At 47.1% G+C, this 17,099-nt stretch overlaps 1 protein-coding gene across 1 annotated transcript in view; it reads right to left on the reverse strand.

Moving 5' to 3' along the window:
• The window catches only part of LOC123132383 (polyubiquitin), a 99,323-nt gene that overhangs the window by 79,081 nt on the left and 3,143 nt on the right, over positions 1–17,099 (reverse strand). The gene's annotated exons all lie outside the window — the stretch shown is intronic.

Raw genomic sequence — 17,099 nt, forward strand, 5'->3', positions numbered from 1 at the left:
ATATGCGTGAGGGTTGAAGCCGACAGCTGCAATCTTTTAGGTTATACACATGTATACATAAACGGCCGCCCAGGAGGCATCATATTACTTTCAGGCAAAAGTATAAAAATAGCCTTATAAAAATTTATACAAGAATTTCGCTTACAATGAGATTACATATCACTCAAACATAATATTTTTTAGCACTGGGTCTCTATCAAACGGCCACCCTCAAGAACTTCTTCGAAGTAGTGCTCGGCAGCCTTTCGACCTATAGCCGAATCCCGCACTGCAACATTGGTAGCATCCATCTCCGCCCAATATGCTTTAACACGGGCAAAGGCCATCCGTGCGCCCTCTATGCACGCCGACCTCCTCATCGCATCAATACGCGGCACCACGTCAAGGACCTGCTGCACCAAGCTGAAATAGTTATTCGGTTTTGGCCTTCCCGGCCATAGCTGATCCACAACAGACCTCATAGCGAGTCCGAACAACCTATTTAGTTCGGCCCACTCAGCTAATTGGTCAGTCAATGAAAGTGGACGCTCGGGAGAATGGAATTGCCTCCAAAACAGCTGGTCTACTCCACGGTCCGTCTGACCCTGGAAGTACTTGGCCGCATCGGCAGCGCTCGCCGCCAAATCCATATACACATCCTCCGAACTCCACAGCCGATCCAAAGGGGCATACCGTGGATCTCCGAATTTCCTCCGCAACATAAAGGATTTCCTAGCTACAATATCCCTGGCTTCCCGCAGCTCCTCCTTCTTTGCCCTCATAGCAGAGCGGAGATCCTTTTTCATCGCAGCAACCTTCTCAAGGTCCGATGCCTTCGCTTGGTTTTCCTTTTCAAGAACCCAGCAGCAGTCGGCAGCGGCTTTTAATTCTATACCCATCTTGGCCATCTTGTCTTGGGTCTCGCCATGCGCGGCCCTCTCGGCTTGCAACTCTTCGGTCGCTTTCACAGCAGCCGCATTACCTAACCCCGCTTGTTCCTTGGCTCGGGCAAGTTCTGCCCGTAAGGCTTCCACAGTGGCAGCTCCATCTGCAGTCACAACATATTTAAGATACTGGCATCATGTTGCTCTTCCTATGTGACGTTTACCAGATATTGATACTTACCCTGTGCCTCGTCAAGCCTTTTGTTAACAAGCTCGATGTCGGCGTCTGCCGCATCTAACTGCCGCTCTAAATGGGCAAACTCGCTAGTCCGGCTAGCCACTGGAGCTTCCATCACCTGCACATAGAGGCAGTATGGTTATTTCCTGGGAATATGATCCTTTGTTTGCCGTTGTTTCCGGCGACAACCAGAGTCTCAGGGGCTACTATCTACACAGGGCACACCTAGCATGTGTAGTATTATCATACATTCTTTTACGTACCTCAAAGCCTGTCAGTAGACTCATAAAAGCTTCATGCAATCCGCTTTCAGCGGACGACATTCTCTCCATCACCGTATTCATCATCACACGGTGCTCATCTGAGATGGCCGCTCGCCCCACCAACTCCCTCAGAACATCCGATCACACGCTAGACGGGGTCGGACTCTTTTGTCTGCTCCCTTCGGGAGCCGGACACTGGGAGCCTCGGTGGTCAATGGGATTATCTTCTGGCCTCACCGTACTCGGAGAGGCCCTCCGCGACGACACTTCAGGGTCGCCCGCTTCTAGAGCGGAGGAGTCCGGAGGAGGCATTTCGCTCTCCATCATCTCTGGAAGAAGATCCCCCGAAGATGAGCTCATTTGAGAGGGGCTAAGGCCCGACCTGCAAAATATATGCGGTGGTTATTTTCTCAGAAGAAAAATGGCACATCTGTACTATTAAAGGTATTTCGGGTCATTTACGACTCATGGGAGAATTGATCCCCCCGCGGACTTTGTGCGGCAACAGCGCCCCCCAAGGTGGGACCCTCTGTGGGAGACTTCTTCTCCCGTTGGGAAGCTTCGGCTTTCGAATCCCCGGGCGCAGTCCTTTTCCTCTTCTGGCCGCCTTCCCTCATGGAGACGCTCGCTCCCTTGGCTAGAATGGACAGCATTGGGGGCCTGCGTCCGCCCGCATTATCCTCCACAGTATCTTCTTTCAAGGGCTCCGGGCAAGGTGCGGTCTGGAGCATCTTTTCCAATACCGGATTTTCCAAACCCTCAGGGAGGGGGGTCGAACACCGAATCAACTTTGCCTTTGTTAGCCAGTCCTGGTCAAAAAGCAAACTCTCAGAAATAACTTCGTAACAAAGTAGAGATAGTATGTTCGGTCGGAAGATGCCTTACCTATTCAGCGACGCAGTTACTACTCAGACCCACGTCCTTGGTGATTTCCGGACACTCCATCTGAGGTCCAAAGAATGACTTGTACATCTCCTCGTGCGTCAGGCCGAGAAAATTTTGAATGGCACACGGTCCCTCGGGATTGAACTCCCACAGGCGAAGAGGCCGGCATTTGCAAGGCTGGACTTGACGAATCAGCATAACCTGTATCACCGCAACCAAACTGAAATCTCCATTGAAGAGATCTCGAATGCGGCCTTGCAGTATAGGCACGTCCTTGACTGGACCCCAGCTCAGACCTCTGCTGGTCCATGACATCAGCTGTGGTGGGGGGCCCGAGCGGAAAATGGGGGGGCGCCCACTTGGCACTTCTAGGAGCCATGATGTAGAACCACTCCCGTTGCCACAATTCAGACACCTCTGGGATGGAATCTTTGGGCCACGGAGCTCCCGTCATCTTGCGTATTGAGGCACCTCCACACGCTGCATGTTGCCCCTCGACCAGGTTCGGCTTCACTTCAAAGGTCTTGAGCCATAGGCCAAAGTGAGGGGTAACCCGGAGGAAGGCCTCGCACACGATAATAAATGTCATGATATGAAGAAAGGAGTCCGGAGCTAGATCATGAAAATCTAGCCCGTAGTAAAACATCAAACCCCTGACGAAAGGATCCAGGGAAGGCCTAGGCCTCGGAGGAAGTGGGAGACGAACACGACATTCTCGTTGGGTTCGGGGGTGGGCACGGCCTGCCCTCGAGGAGGCAGCCAATGCAAAATCTCGGCGATCAGATATCTGGCCTCCCTCAACTTCTTGACGTCTTCTTCCGTGACGGAGGAAGGCATCCATCGGCCTTGAAGGCTAGATCCGGACATGACTGGAGGTTCGGAGCACCTGACCTGAACTTCGGGCGTTTGAGCTTGAGGTGAGGGAAGGATTCGATTGAGCATGGGAGGGAAAAATAAAATCCTTGTCCCCTTTATAAAGAGGGTGAATATCAAGCATCCTCTCCGTGTCCGTTTGGACTTACCTATAATCTAGGAGTCCTAGAAGCGGTTAGGTTCTCCACGTCCGTATTGATGAGAATCCCGGGATAAGGGGACACAATCTCTGCTTTAACAAGACGTGCCAAGGAAACCGCCTCGCATGACGCGCTAAGGTTGGATAATGAAACGACTCGGATAAAGGCTTGGCCGTGGTGTGACACGCTACGGAATACGTCAGCAGATTAGATTGGTGTAAATATTATTCTCTCTATGGCAATATGTGGAAACTTATTTTGCAGAGCTGGACACTATCTTTGTGTTCAAAATCTTCTATGAAGTACTTGGAGGAGGAACCCGCCTTGCAATGTCGAAGACAATCTGCGCGCTGGACTCGTCGTCATTGAAGCCTGGTTCAGGGGCTACTAAGGGAGTCCTGGATTAGAGGGTGTTCGGATGGCCGGACTATACCTTCAGCCGGACTCCTGGACTATGAAGATACAAGATTGAAGACTCCGTCCCGTGTCCGGAAGGGACTTTCCTTGGCGTGGAAGGCAAGCTTGGCGATACGGATATATAGATCTCCTACCATTGTAACCGACTCTATGTAACCCTAACCCTACCCGGTGTCTATATAAACCGGAGAGTTTTAGTCCGTAGGACAAGATACACATCAACAATCATACCATAGGCTAGCTTCTACGGTTTAGCCTCCTCGATCTCGTGGTAGATCTACTCTTGTACTATCCATATCATCAATATTAATCAAGCAGGACGTAGGATTTTACCTCCATCGAGAGGGCCCGAACCTGGGTAAAACTTCGTGTCCCTTGCCTCCTGTTATCTGTCACATCCCTAGCTCTGGCCTGTCCTATGCTTGCTTCCATCTGTGCATCATGTTTAAATTTTTGAAACTTGAACTGAGGAAAATTGGAAGCCTCAAAATCCTAAATAAAAGAAGGGCAAAAACCCTAAAATCTCATTCATTGTTCCAAAATGTTCTTCTTAAATGTTTGATAATTTTTGGCAAGGGTTCTGGTCCCAACCAAAATATTGAACATTTTTAAGGAATTATTTTGGGACTTTGAATTTCAATCAATACTATTTTGAATTTGAACTTATATCCAAATATTACTGAATATATGTTCAAATAACTGAAACATTTTTATGTGCTTTGGTATAATTCCATTGTGCTAAATAAAATGTTCAGGGGAATTTTGTCACTGTCTTTGAATTTGTTTTATTTCAAAACAGTGGCAAAATAAATTTAAAAATAAAACAAACAGAACAATAAAACAGGAGAGAGAGGAAGCCTACCTGGGCCACTTACCCGCAGCCCACCTAGCGCCCCCACCTGGCCCAGCAATGTGGCTGAGGCCCAGCCCAGCTCCCCACCGTCTTCAACCTCTGCCAGTAGGCAGAGGCGTGTCGACGCGCCCGCGCCCGAGCACCACCTCCTGCTTCCACCTCCTGCTGCCCCCTCATCACCCTGGACTCCCTCCGCGACGCCACGCACTCCCCCTCGACTGCCCCTCTCTCTCTGGACCCCCTCCTCCTCCTCTGCTCTCCCCCCCTCTCGTCACCGAACGCACCTGAGAGCGCCGCTCGCCGTAGCCATGACCACCGGCCACCCCTCGCTCCCTCTCCACATTCCTGAGCCCCATCCCGACCCCATGGAGCTGCACACCGACGCACGTGACCAGAGGAGGCCCCAGTCGACCGGAGCGTCATCGTCTTCATCCCCGGTGCCCGGAGATCGCCGCCGTAAATTCGCGTCGTCCAGAGCTTCCCCGACCTCGTCGTCGACTCTGCTAGTCCCTACGTGAGCCACTCTTCTTTTTCCCACTGGAATCCCCGTCGTTCCCCTCCCCTAGCTAGCTTCCCCACCTCGGCCGAGAGTTTCTCGCCGCCGGCCATGGCGTGGCCGTGGCCACAGCAACCGCAGCTCGCTCCCGAGCCCACCATCATGCTCAGCACGATCGCATGAACCCGTAGACACCCACAACGCCTCCTGCCGTGCTCCCTAACACCGACCCCGAGCTCGCCCGAGCTCCGGCCGCCGCCGAGGTCGACGCCGTGCTCAACTCCAGCCACCTCGCGGCCTCCCGCCCGTTCCTTTGGATGCGGAGGCTCAAGAGCTTCTCCCTAGTGCCCTCAGCGCGCCAAACCACCGCTCGTAGCGCCAAACCCGCCACCACCCGAACTCCGGCCGTCGCTCACGAGCTCGCCGTCGTCGGTACCGGCCATCACCGGCACGGCCACCACCACCGTTCGATGCGCACGAGTCCCAGCTCGCCGTAGAACCCAACCGCACCCTAAACTGTGCCATGTAGCGTGAACCCGATGCGTTTCCGCCGCTCCATTGGTCGTCGCCGGCGAAACTCCGGCGGGAGCTGACGTGGCTCCGTCATTAGGAGCTAACCCAGCTGGTTAATCAACCTACAGACACTGACAGTGGGCCCCACCCCTGGTTAAACCCCAGCCAGCGCTGGGTTTGACCGGGATTAGTTCCTGTGTCACTGACGTGTGGCCCCCACACGTCAGGTTTGACCTGGACCCGCCCTGATGACCTGATAACGTCAGGGTGAGGTCATGCTGACGCAATATTCCTTTTCTGGAATTTAGTTTATTTTATAATATTCAGGAAATTCCAGAAAATTGTATAAACTTCTAAAATTCATAGAAATTCAACCGTAACTCCAAATTAAATAATTTATATATGAAAAATTATCAGAAAAATTCAAGGAATCCATCTGTACCATTTTCATGCATGTTAGAACAACTTATAGATGCTGTTTAGCACAAATCATATTAATGGCATTTAAATATCCACATATGGAGTTTGAGTTTGAATCTTGGATTCAAACCAACTTCATTTAAACTGGTTCTAGTTGCATTAGCACAAAACACAGCATATTGCCATGTCACATTCATGCATCATATTGTGCATTTCATTTGATTGTGTTTTTCCTCAGTTGCCGGTGATTGCCCCCTTTCGATAGACGTGATACCGACGATGTGATCGATGACACCGATGAAGAGCTATATTATCTTCAGAAGTGCCAGGCAAGCAAAACCCCCTTGTTCATTCCGATAAAATCCCACTCTCTCGCTCCTGCTCTCTTTTACTGCATTAGGACAACAACGACATATTTGTTACTTGCTGCGGTAGTTGAACCCCTTTATCCTTTGCATGACCTGTCATTGCCACAGTAAATAGATGAAACCCACTAGCATGAGTAGGAGTTGTTTGAGCCCTGTTGTGCCTACTCATTCATGCTTGTTTGTCATGCCTGCTACTGCTTAGACTTGAGTCAGGTCTGATTCATCGGGGATGAATCAAAGGCGTGTGAACATGTCCTACTGTGTGTGAGCTAAGTGTGTGAACACGATTTGGTAAAGGTAGCGATGAGAGGCCATGTAGGAGTACATGGTGGGTTGTCTCATTGCAGCCGTCCTCAGGAACTGAGTTCTGTGTTTGTGATCCATGAACAGCTACTACCACACATTGGGATCCTTAATTGACTCTCTCGACTTATTAATCAACATGATCTCTGTCCAGGAGTTGCAACTAGTTTCTGGTGTTTGTAGGTAGTGTTAGTAGTCTACCAAGTGGCACCCGGTACAGGTGGGCTTGGGACAGACTAGGCACAGTGGCCCGGTGTACCAAGTGGCACCCGGATGGTGGGCTTGGGAACCCTGCTCACATCGTTTGGGGCCGTAAGCGACACCCCGGCCGGATCTCCTTGCGGATGGAACCCGAATAGGCGATAAACCTGGACTAGAGACTTGTTCGGTTAGTCAGGTCGTGGCCGACTCCCTCGCCCGGCTTCCGCTTGAAGGTTGTCGAGGTACATGACGTGTACAGGGCGGTAAGTGGCGAGAGCGTGTATGAAGAAGTACACCCCTGCAGGGTTAACATCATCTATTCGAATAGCCGGATTCCTCGGATATGGAAACTTGGACCCCTTGCATAGTTCATAGACAAGTGAAAGTGGACACTCTAAAATACGCAAGATAAGCGTGAGTGCTATGGATGGCGTTCTCGTAGGGAGACGGGAGTGGATCCATAGTGGTGTATTGATATGGTGAATATGTGGACTCGTGTGCGCCACCTCAAAAGAGTTACTTGCAATCGTAGTTCAGGTTAGCCACCGAGTCAAAGCTGGCTTGCTGCAGTCAAACTCCACCATCCCCTTTGTTGATAATGATGCATATGTAGATAGTTCTGATGTAAGTCTTGCTGGGTACATTTGTACTCACGTTGCTTAATTTATGTTTTTGCAGAGAGACTTCAGTCTCACTAGTAGTTCCGCTTGGACTTCGACGTTTAGCTTGTTACCTCAGCTACGATGTTGTGCCCTCGGCAGGATCTGGTAGATAGTCAGGCTTCTCAGCCTTTTTCATTTGTAGATGTCTGTACTCAGACATGTTGAGCTTCCGCTTGTGTTCTGACTTGTATGCTCTGAGTGTTGGGTCATGAGACCCATGTTTGTAATATCTCGCTCCCCGGAGCCTATTGAATTAAATACTTGAGTCGTAGAGTCATGTTGTGATGCCATGTTGTGTTTGCACATATCGAGCATATTGTGTGTATGTTATTGAAATGCTTGGTATGTGTGGGATCTGACTATCTAGTTGTTTATCTTTAGTAGCCTCTCTTACCGGGAAATATCTCCTAGTGTTTCCACCGAGCCATGATAGCTTGCTACTGCTCCGGAACACTTAGGCTGGCCGGCATGTGTCCTTCTTCGTTCCTGTGTCTGTCCCTTCGGGGAAATGTCACGCGATGAATACCGGAGTCCTGTTAGCCCGCTACAGCCCGGTTCACCGCAGTCCTGCTAGCCCAGTGCTACAGCCTGGATTCACTTGCTGATGACCGACACGTTCGATGCTGGGTCATGGATGCCTGTCCCTGTAAGTTTGTGCCACTTTGGGTTTATGACTAGCCATGTCAGCCCGGGCTCCTTATCATATAGATGCTAGCGACACTGTCATATACGTGTGCCAAAAGGCGCAAACGGTCCCGGGTAAAGTTAAGGCGACACCCGTGGGAATACCGTGCGTGAGGCCGCAAAGTGATATGAGGTATTACATGCTAGATCAATGTGGCATTGAGTCGGGGTCCTGACATTATCATCCGGCCTAGACCCACAGTTCGGGACCCCCTACCCGAGATCCGCCGGTTTTGACACCGACACCGCCATTGTGGTTGACCCGGCCCCTCCTGAGCGGGTCATACCTGGTAGTCATATCCCCAACACCCGGGCCGGAGAAGACGCAACCTCCAAGGCGCCGGGTTGGTTCCGCGCCGGAAGAAACACCCGCAACCCATGGACATTGGAGAATGTAGGTCCAGGGTTGTCGGGACCGGAGCCGCACCGGCCAGAGGCCCAACGCAAAGGCACAAACACCCGTAGAACGCTAGGCCAGCGCACTGCCAAGGGCAGCCGCCGCTGCCAAGTGAAGCTGATGCCAGGTTGTGGAAGAATCCACCTTAGTGGCTTTTATTAGCCTACTACGAGATGATTTATTATTTTGCCAGCATAACTATTACTCTAAATTTTCCTTATAAAGTAGCATTACTATCAGTCTTCCTCCCCACATCGCGTCCTTCTTTTCCAAAAAAATCGTTTCAGGCACGAGCGCCGCCAGCTTTCGCCATACCCATACCCCTCGCGCGAGGCAACCGAGCTCACAGCACCACCGGTTCGCCGCCCTCGCAGTGACCTCTCGTGCTTAAAAAATCGCTCCATAGAGCTTGCATCATCCTGTCATCACCGGTTCCAGCATTAGGCGGCGCCGATCCCAGCAAAAAAACTTGCCAGTTATAGCAAATAGCAGTAGCACGGTCGCCTCGACTCACCTTCGCTCCAGCACCACTGCCCGACAGTTGCAGCAATTCTTAATCCTTATTACCCGATAGTTGCAGCATTCCTTATCACCGATTGGAACACTCATTGCCGCCGATTCCAGCAAAAATCCGTTGTGTGCCACGACTACAACGCGACATATTTGGTAGCCAGTTCCGGCAAAAAATGATGTCGGTCACAGCTAAATTCGTTGCCAAATGTAGCAAACAACACCCTCGTTGAGGATCTCTAATCGTCAGCCACCCCCTGCAGGTGCTAGGGGAAGGAGAGACGGGATAGGATGACAAACGAGTGCGTGGCGATGCGACCAGCCGAGCACGAGGCCGGTCGGCCGGCACCAATCGTTTTTTTTTTAATAACCTACTCGCTCATCCTAAATATTTGTCCTTAGATTTCACAAATGAATTATCACATATGAATGTATATAGACATATTTTAGAGTGTAGATTTACTCATTTTACTAAGTATATGTAGTCAATTGTTGAAATTTTTAGAAAGACCAATATTTAAGAACGGAGGGAGTAGGTTGATGTTGTGTTAATGTGCTATTTCTCTAACTACTAGTACAATGCCCGTGCGTTGTCACGGGCTTTTGAAATATTTTGCCGGAGTAATATAAACATAATACATGTTAAACTTCACATGCTAGAGAAAAGATAACACGAACACAATCGGGTAATAATTGAAGTACACTTTACATGCAATATAAATTGATAACAGAAAGGCAATTTGAAGATGTATACATATGACTGATTATCCAACTAAAAATCTTTACAAATTAAGATCTACTTGATGTGCTTAAGAAATTCTCACAATATCAGAAATATTGTTTTTAGCTCCATTCGCATAATATTTGAGTAAGTACAATAAAAACTTCTTGTAGAATCATACCCATTCCACACAAGCAACATATGTAGTTAGCACAAATACTTCACGTCAAATGTCTTAAAATATGTAATAGAGAGTACTCACGGTACAAACAGGACGAACAATTCTTTACCATCCCACCAGAGCATAAAATAAAAAGTAAAATAGCCGGACACATCCCTGCCATTTCCTAAATTAATTTTATCTTGAATATAATGATAAAAAATGTCTGTATTTTGAATGTTATGATAATGAAATATATAAACTTACCAGTTTATACTCGTTGGAATACCAAGCGGAAATAACGCTGTCATCTAGATACATCTGAATGCCCGTGCATTGCCATGGAACAACAAGTTTAATACATTAATAAAAAATCATTTTAATTCACAACATGTCACTTGCAGCTTATGATTTCTTTGGAACAAATATCATTATGTATTACTGTTAGACAAAATCATGATTAGTCTTAAGACAAAATCCATGACTGCATTCAAATTTGAGGTGGTATAATTTTATGACACATAACACGTATATTATCAATTAAATTTAATGGTCGAAGTTAAATCACATTCAGAGAGTATATACACGCTACTTTTCTTACAAAATTTGATCTATGAATACATCTTCTCTTCCCCCTTGCAATCCATCTCCTCGGCTTTGCCGCAAGCTTTTTTTGCAATAAAAGCCACACTTTAATAAGAAAATGAGAAGTACATCATTTGGTAATAACCACACATTCAACAACGGACTTGAATGTCACTAACTCTGCTCTGCACTACAACGGGATTTGTCTTTGCCATACACGACGCTTCCAGCAACATCACAACAAATGCTCTGTCAGCTAACAATCATAGAAACATCTGTCATAATGGTTAAATGGTGCTTTTGTTGACACTTGTATACATATCGTCGACATATTTCAATGGGCATACACTACTTGCCATGTGTTACATCAAAATATATGACCACAACATCTGCTCTCCTTCCCCTCCTTCCGTCTGCCACCGAGACAGGGACCTAGACTTTGTGCTGCTCTTATTGATTTAATGAAAAAAGTTATTTATCTCTATTAGAACACAAATGCTTAGATAGCATCTGCATGTCAGGTAAGGATAATGTGGCTTGGATAGCATCTGCAAGTTAGGGAAGAATTATGCGACCGTGTAATATTTGGACAGGAACAAAAGTCATGAAAACCTAAAAGTAAAGTTCATGAAGACACAAACGATAGTCTTATCACTTCTCAGGTTTTCACTTTCTTATTAGTGTACCAAATTGGCTCAAATATCTACCTATAGTCTGAAAAATAAGAATGAACGAGATCACGCAATCAAGATGGAGGTTGTCATGCATTTTTCTCTGCAGATCATCAACATGAATAAACAGGTACATAAACAGAAAAAAATGATGAAATGGAACTTATTCAGCCGATTGGTCTTAGAGCATTGTATAAAATTGATACTCCCTCTGATCCATACTACTTGTCTCAAACAGATGTATCTAGCATTGATATACGTCTAGATACATCCGTTTCAGCGACAACTAATATGGATCAGTGGGAGTAATAGATCATGCAGAGATAATAGTGTACCTCTAAATGTAAGACCATCCAAGTGACAATATTTTTGTTGTCAGTACAAATGCAGTTGATGTTGCCAAAATAATTCATCTTCTTGGTCCATAAAAGAGGAGAAACTTAACACCAAAACATCTTATCATAAGTGATCCAAGTTGTTTTCTTGCGAGAGTGGGAATTCTTGGAATATCCTTTAACCAAATAGTGCGAAATGGACATCACTTTATTCAGGGGGTTCGTTCGATGGAATTTACCTTTTCACATAGCAGGAGCAGAAATTTGTGAGGATGAATGTCTCCATGATTTGTGACAGGAGAACTATAGCCCGCCAACACGAAGCCAACATACAGCCACGAGTAAGCAAAACCTACAGAAGACATTTTAGTAGTTTAACGATCAACGCTTCCACAAAAAAGTCTATGACATCCCAGCTTTTTTATTCTTATAAAAGAAAAGTACCAGGAACACCTGTGTTTTACAGGGCAAACTAATGGCAGAGGTAAAAACAAATCCCCACGGATCAACACAACAGCCTGCTGGGAACAAAAGAGCACGGAGCAGGCGCACACATAAAAAAAATAGGAGTGCAGTCCATCATATATAGACTTGGTTTTTGTCTTGAACAACTCAAGCAGCTTCCAAGTGGACACATGTACACCTGTATTTGGAATTTAGAATTCCTTGAGATGCCATCATGAGCAAGTATCAGTTTTGATCCATAAAACACATGGTCTCTCTTTTTCTAATCATTATACATCCTATAACATCATTAAATCTTATCAATCTATATCTATAAAAGATGCAAAATATCAATCAAATTACGATCTCAAATTTGGAATGAAAGTGAAATCGAGTCATGATATCTCGCTGAATTCGACATTGCATATGTTGTCCAACTTGAGTTCAAGTAGTCACCAGCAAGACCCTGCTAACTAACCTCGTACAAAACCTTTATCTCTAGATCTAAATTGGCGAACTTGCACGGAAATTGGAACTAATTTTTAGCATAGAGGGAAAGGGGAGAGGAGCACTCACCTGCCATGTTGCATGACCTTCATCGACCCAGCAGCATTCCAAGCCAAGATATGCCCTCAGTGTTCTAAAAATCTGCAGAACATCCTGTAAAAAACATTAAGTGTATCCTACATACAGAACAGGAGCAAGATCGATGCATGCCTGTAAAATCAAGAACCACTAAATCTGATTCATACACAAAAGAACATGGGAGAGCTTATGATATCCTGCTAGGCTACAGCCAGCACCACCCCTCCACCACGACCTCCTCGTCAGTCCCGTGGCCAGTAGCCACATTAACGTGAGGAGACGCGGGGGTGCAGACCGGCGAATATAAACGATGCATGTAACAGTTGAGATATAGAAAAATAAAGAGAATCACTCAAACTGGGAGGGCCAGGATGTTGTTCTGTAGTCGATAATGGATTCGTGAAATAAAGCCCGGGGGGGACCCTATTTCATCATAATGGATCCGTGAAATCTGTGGACAAGAAAAGAGATTCATCACGGGTGACTTTCATGTTAACTGAAACTACACAGTAACTGGCAAGCTTTATAAAAGATGCAAGCCTTAGTATTCGTTCAAGATCATAATAAGAAATTGTAATTTAAGGTAAAGACCTCAGCAAGTTCATGAGTTGGCCTCACCTCGGAGCATCCCAACAGAAGCCAACCCATAGCCAGGCGCATCAGCACGATCAAATGCGTGTACGACAGTGGACGTCTCATACACGGTTGTCTGATAACCGATGGACAAAGGAGAAGGAGAGCCTCATCAGTAGCATCATGGTGGATTTCACAGCTTGTGCTCCGCCCAACGAACATGGACGCCGCCGGCGGCGGCCCGGTGGAGCTCGAACCCGAGAGACTCTGCTGCTTGCTGGGAGGGGTCAGGGAGGGTCGGAGCACAGGAGCATTGACGTGAAGAGAGAGTATACAACTCAAGTGTGCAATCAAGCAGTATTCAACTCAAAGTCATTAGCCAACAAATTCCCTGTACCAAGCGATACGGTTTCTCAGGCTCAGACTTGCTTTCCCCAGCGTGTGTGGCGGTTGAGACATCAAACTTTTTAGAGGAAGGACATCGTCACTGCGAGAAGACGGAGCTAGTCATGCCTCCTTTTGGCTTCTCTGGCCAGTGGCGCCATAATACGACCAAGAGTGTTATACCCAGCAGGAGCAGTCATCTCGTCCTCCAAAAACAAAGCCAATATTTATATACAAATTACAGAGATACAAAACCAAGCTTGGAGTAACTTTTATAACACATGCACGAACGATGAACAAAAAATAAAATAACCTGCTGCAGTAGAAGTAGAACGTTGTTGTCACCGTGAAATGTAGACTGGACATCAGATTCAGCTTTGAAAACTCAGTCTTCAAACATTGGCCACCACAGGCCTCACGAAACTACTGATAAAAGTGAAAGAAAATCCAGTGAGAACCACCGATCCGTGTGGTCCGTGTAGAAAAAGATATACTCAATTATTTTAACATTTTCACAATACCTGAATTGTGGTCATATTCTGCCAGGTTAGTGTAGCTTTCAGAGCACTCGAGTAAACGTGTATCGCCTAACTAATTTAAGGTGTTCTCTTCACGTCCATATTTTCCTGAATGCATAAAGGTTATATAATTAATGTTCTGGCTGAAATTGAACTTCTCCTATTGGGTTCACCTACATTTTTTTTTGAGAAAGTTCTTTCCATTTTTCTCTCCTCTCTAATTTTTTTGATATATTATGCTGCAAATTTCTTGATTATTCTTTGCTGCATGTCAGGCTCACTTAGTTGTAACAGGATTTAGGAAAAACTGCTTATAGTGGTATTTAATCAATCTGCTTTGTTTCTTCTATGGATTTATAGCATGAAGAATCAATATGAGAAAATAGATATAACTAAATCCCATGATTTCTTCGGCAAATGAATGTTTACAAACTGCAATTCACATGTATAGGACATCATCAGACAATGTTATACTTACAGTTCTAATACCTAGTACATAGATCACGCCAAGGATCTGACAAATATTACTGGAGAAGGGCAGAAGGTGGTCATGAAAATCCAGCGTGATTGCTCAAGCAGTTCGTATCTATACACAATTTAATTTATATATGTGCTAGGAGGATCGATGCACCAGCGTGATTGCTGAAGCAACAACAATGCAGTAGGCTAGGTAAGAAATGGTGTGATGTGCTTCCTGAATTTTCCTTACCGATCGGAGAGGCTCTGCTCTGTGCTGCTACAACTATGATTACACAGTACTGTAATCTGAATTCCCCTGCATTAATATGACCAAAACCAAATATTGTACAATAGCCAACTAAATACAGTTGTTTTCATTCAAATGCAGGTCCATTGATTGACGACAGGGAAGTTGTGCGAACCTGAAGAAAATGTGTCTGCCCGTGGTCGGATTGCCGGAAAGTTGTGGAGTTTGGTGCGTCCGTCCGGAGCAGGGGACGTGCAGGCCGGGACGTGGAGCAAGGGACGGGCAGGCCGGCGTGTCAGTGTCCCGGCGTGGAGGGCGGTCTCGTTTGGCCGGCATGGAACATGCATGGAGTTCGACCCAGCTGGCCGCCCGCAGCTGACAGTGGGCTAGGCAGACCGGCGGCGCGCGACGGTTGGTGACGTCGGCAGCCTACGGGACTCACCGGCTGTGTGAGTGGCCATGGCGAGGACCTCAATCAGTCGTCTGGCAAGCCCGTCGAGCTTGGGGATGTGGGGATTCCTCCGGCCAGGGAGGGGAGAGGAGCGGCTCTAAAAATTGTATGGAAAATATACCATTAATGCAAACTTCTTAGCACAAGAGTACGTGAATAAGGTTGGCATACTACCTCAAAAGATAATCTTCCCAGTCATTCTACCTGTTCATAAAGAAATTACTTGTGAATATAATTAGATCATCATACGTTTTATGATGCTTTAGTTCCAAAAACTCACATGAATCTACTTGATGCCTTTCTTTGAAATAAGAAGAATGTCGCTCCTTATTTTTGCCATCAATTCCTCTGCTGTTCTTGCTATTCTCATTGATATACAACAAGAACATACATAATGCAAACCCCTTTTGCAGGGACATGAAAAGGCTGATAGTAGTTCTATAGTGGCATATATCAAATAGCTTTACTGGCACAACCGTACATGCCCTAAATACAGCAGAATTCTTTTAGTCTTGAGCACATGACGAAAAAACAAACTTGCGATGGGGCTTGTGGAGTTGTGGTGGAGGTTGTTAATTACCTGATGCAGTGGCCACACGCGCGCTAGTTGAGGGCTCACGGTGCACGCCGCACAGCGACCTGGACCTCGAGGGCCTTGGCTCTGTCAGGAGGAGGTCCCGAGTTCCTGCCGAGGACAGCTTGACGGAGGAGACGCACGGCCGCTCGCACTGCCCACAACGCGACCACGCCCTGCCCTAGGGTTCTGCGACGGCGGCAGCGTCGTCCACAGCCACACCCTCCCTGAGTCCTGCCCTGAACTGGGGTTCCGAGATGGCGGCGGTGGCGGAGGTCTCTGAGGTTGGAGAGGGGCAAGATGTAGGACGGCGGATGCTGGAGCAATGGCGGCGGCGGCGTCATCCCACAATCACGACCTAGGAAAAGGATTGAGGAGGGATTAGATCGAGAGAGCAGTTGGATTGGCTGCGTCGTCTTCCCTGTGAGGTCCGCGGCGGCGAGATCGCCCCTCCCCTGTCAGGTCCACGGCGACGAGATCGCGTCTTCCCTGTGAGGTCGGCGGCGGTGAGATCGCCCCTCCCCCATGAGGTCAGCGGCGGCTAGATCGCCCCTCCCCTGTGAGGTCGGCGACGGCGATCTCGTGGTTGGCGGCGAAGTTCTCGTGCGCCCTGCTGTAAGATCCGCGGCGGCGAGATCGCACCTCCCCTATCTCGCGTCTGCAGCGATCGTATGTCGAGGGGAATCGGGATCGAGAGGAGCCTACATGGATTTTTTTTAGTGCGTGGGTAGGAGGGAAGACGAAAAAAAAACCAGCGAAATAAAACAGATGAAAATGGTGGGACGAAAATAAACCCGAAACGGAGACTACCAACTGAGACATGTTTTTCTTGGTTTTTCGCGGCTGAGAGGAAGTATCAAAAAAGTACCAAAAAACACCGGGTGAGATGGGACGAAAATTAAACCCGAAACGCGACCTACCAACTGAGACATTAGGAGTAGAGATAGATGCTAGGGATGCACCATAAGCACCCGTGTATGTGCATGAGAAGGACATGTCAGGCCTATTTGAACCTTCTTTGCAAAAGTTCCATTTTGAAATATTTGAACTTCAGGTTTATCCTAAATCAATCATTTTAAGTTCAACCAAATCTGTAGAAAGTATACTAACATCATCAACATCAAATTAGACTCTTTTTTTGCGAAATAACATCAAATTAGCGTATAAAAGTACTAAGTTGACATCTCTTCTTTGAGATGGAAGAAGCTTCCCTGGGGAGGGGACTAATCACAAATGCAATGTTGAATTACAGTAAGCACCCAAGATAAAAGTTAGCAGCACTATATGAACGACAATGCATCTAAAG

Source organism: Triticum aestivum, chromosome 6A, assembly GCF_018294505.1.
Source record: "Triticum aestivum cultivar Chinese Spring chromosome 6A, IWGSC CS RefSeq v2.1, whole genome shotgun sequence".
NCBI lineage: Eukaryota > Viridiplantae > Streptophyta > Magnoliopsida > Poales > Poaceae > Triticum > Triticum aestivum.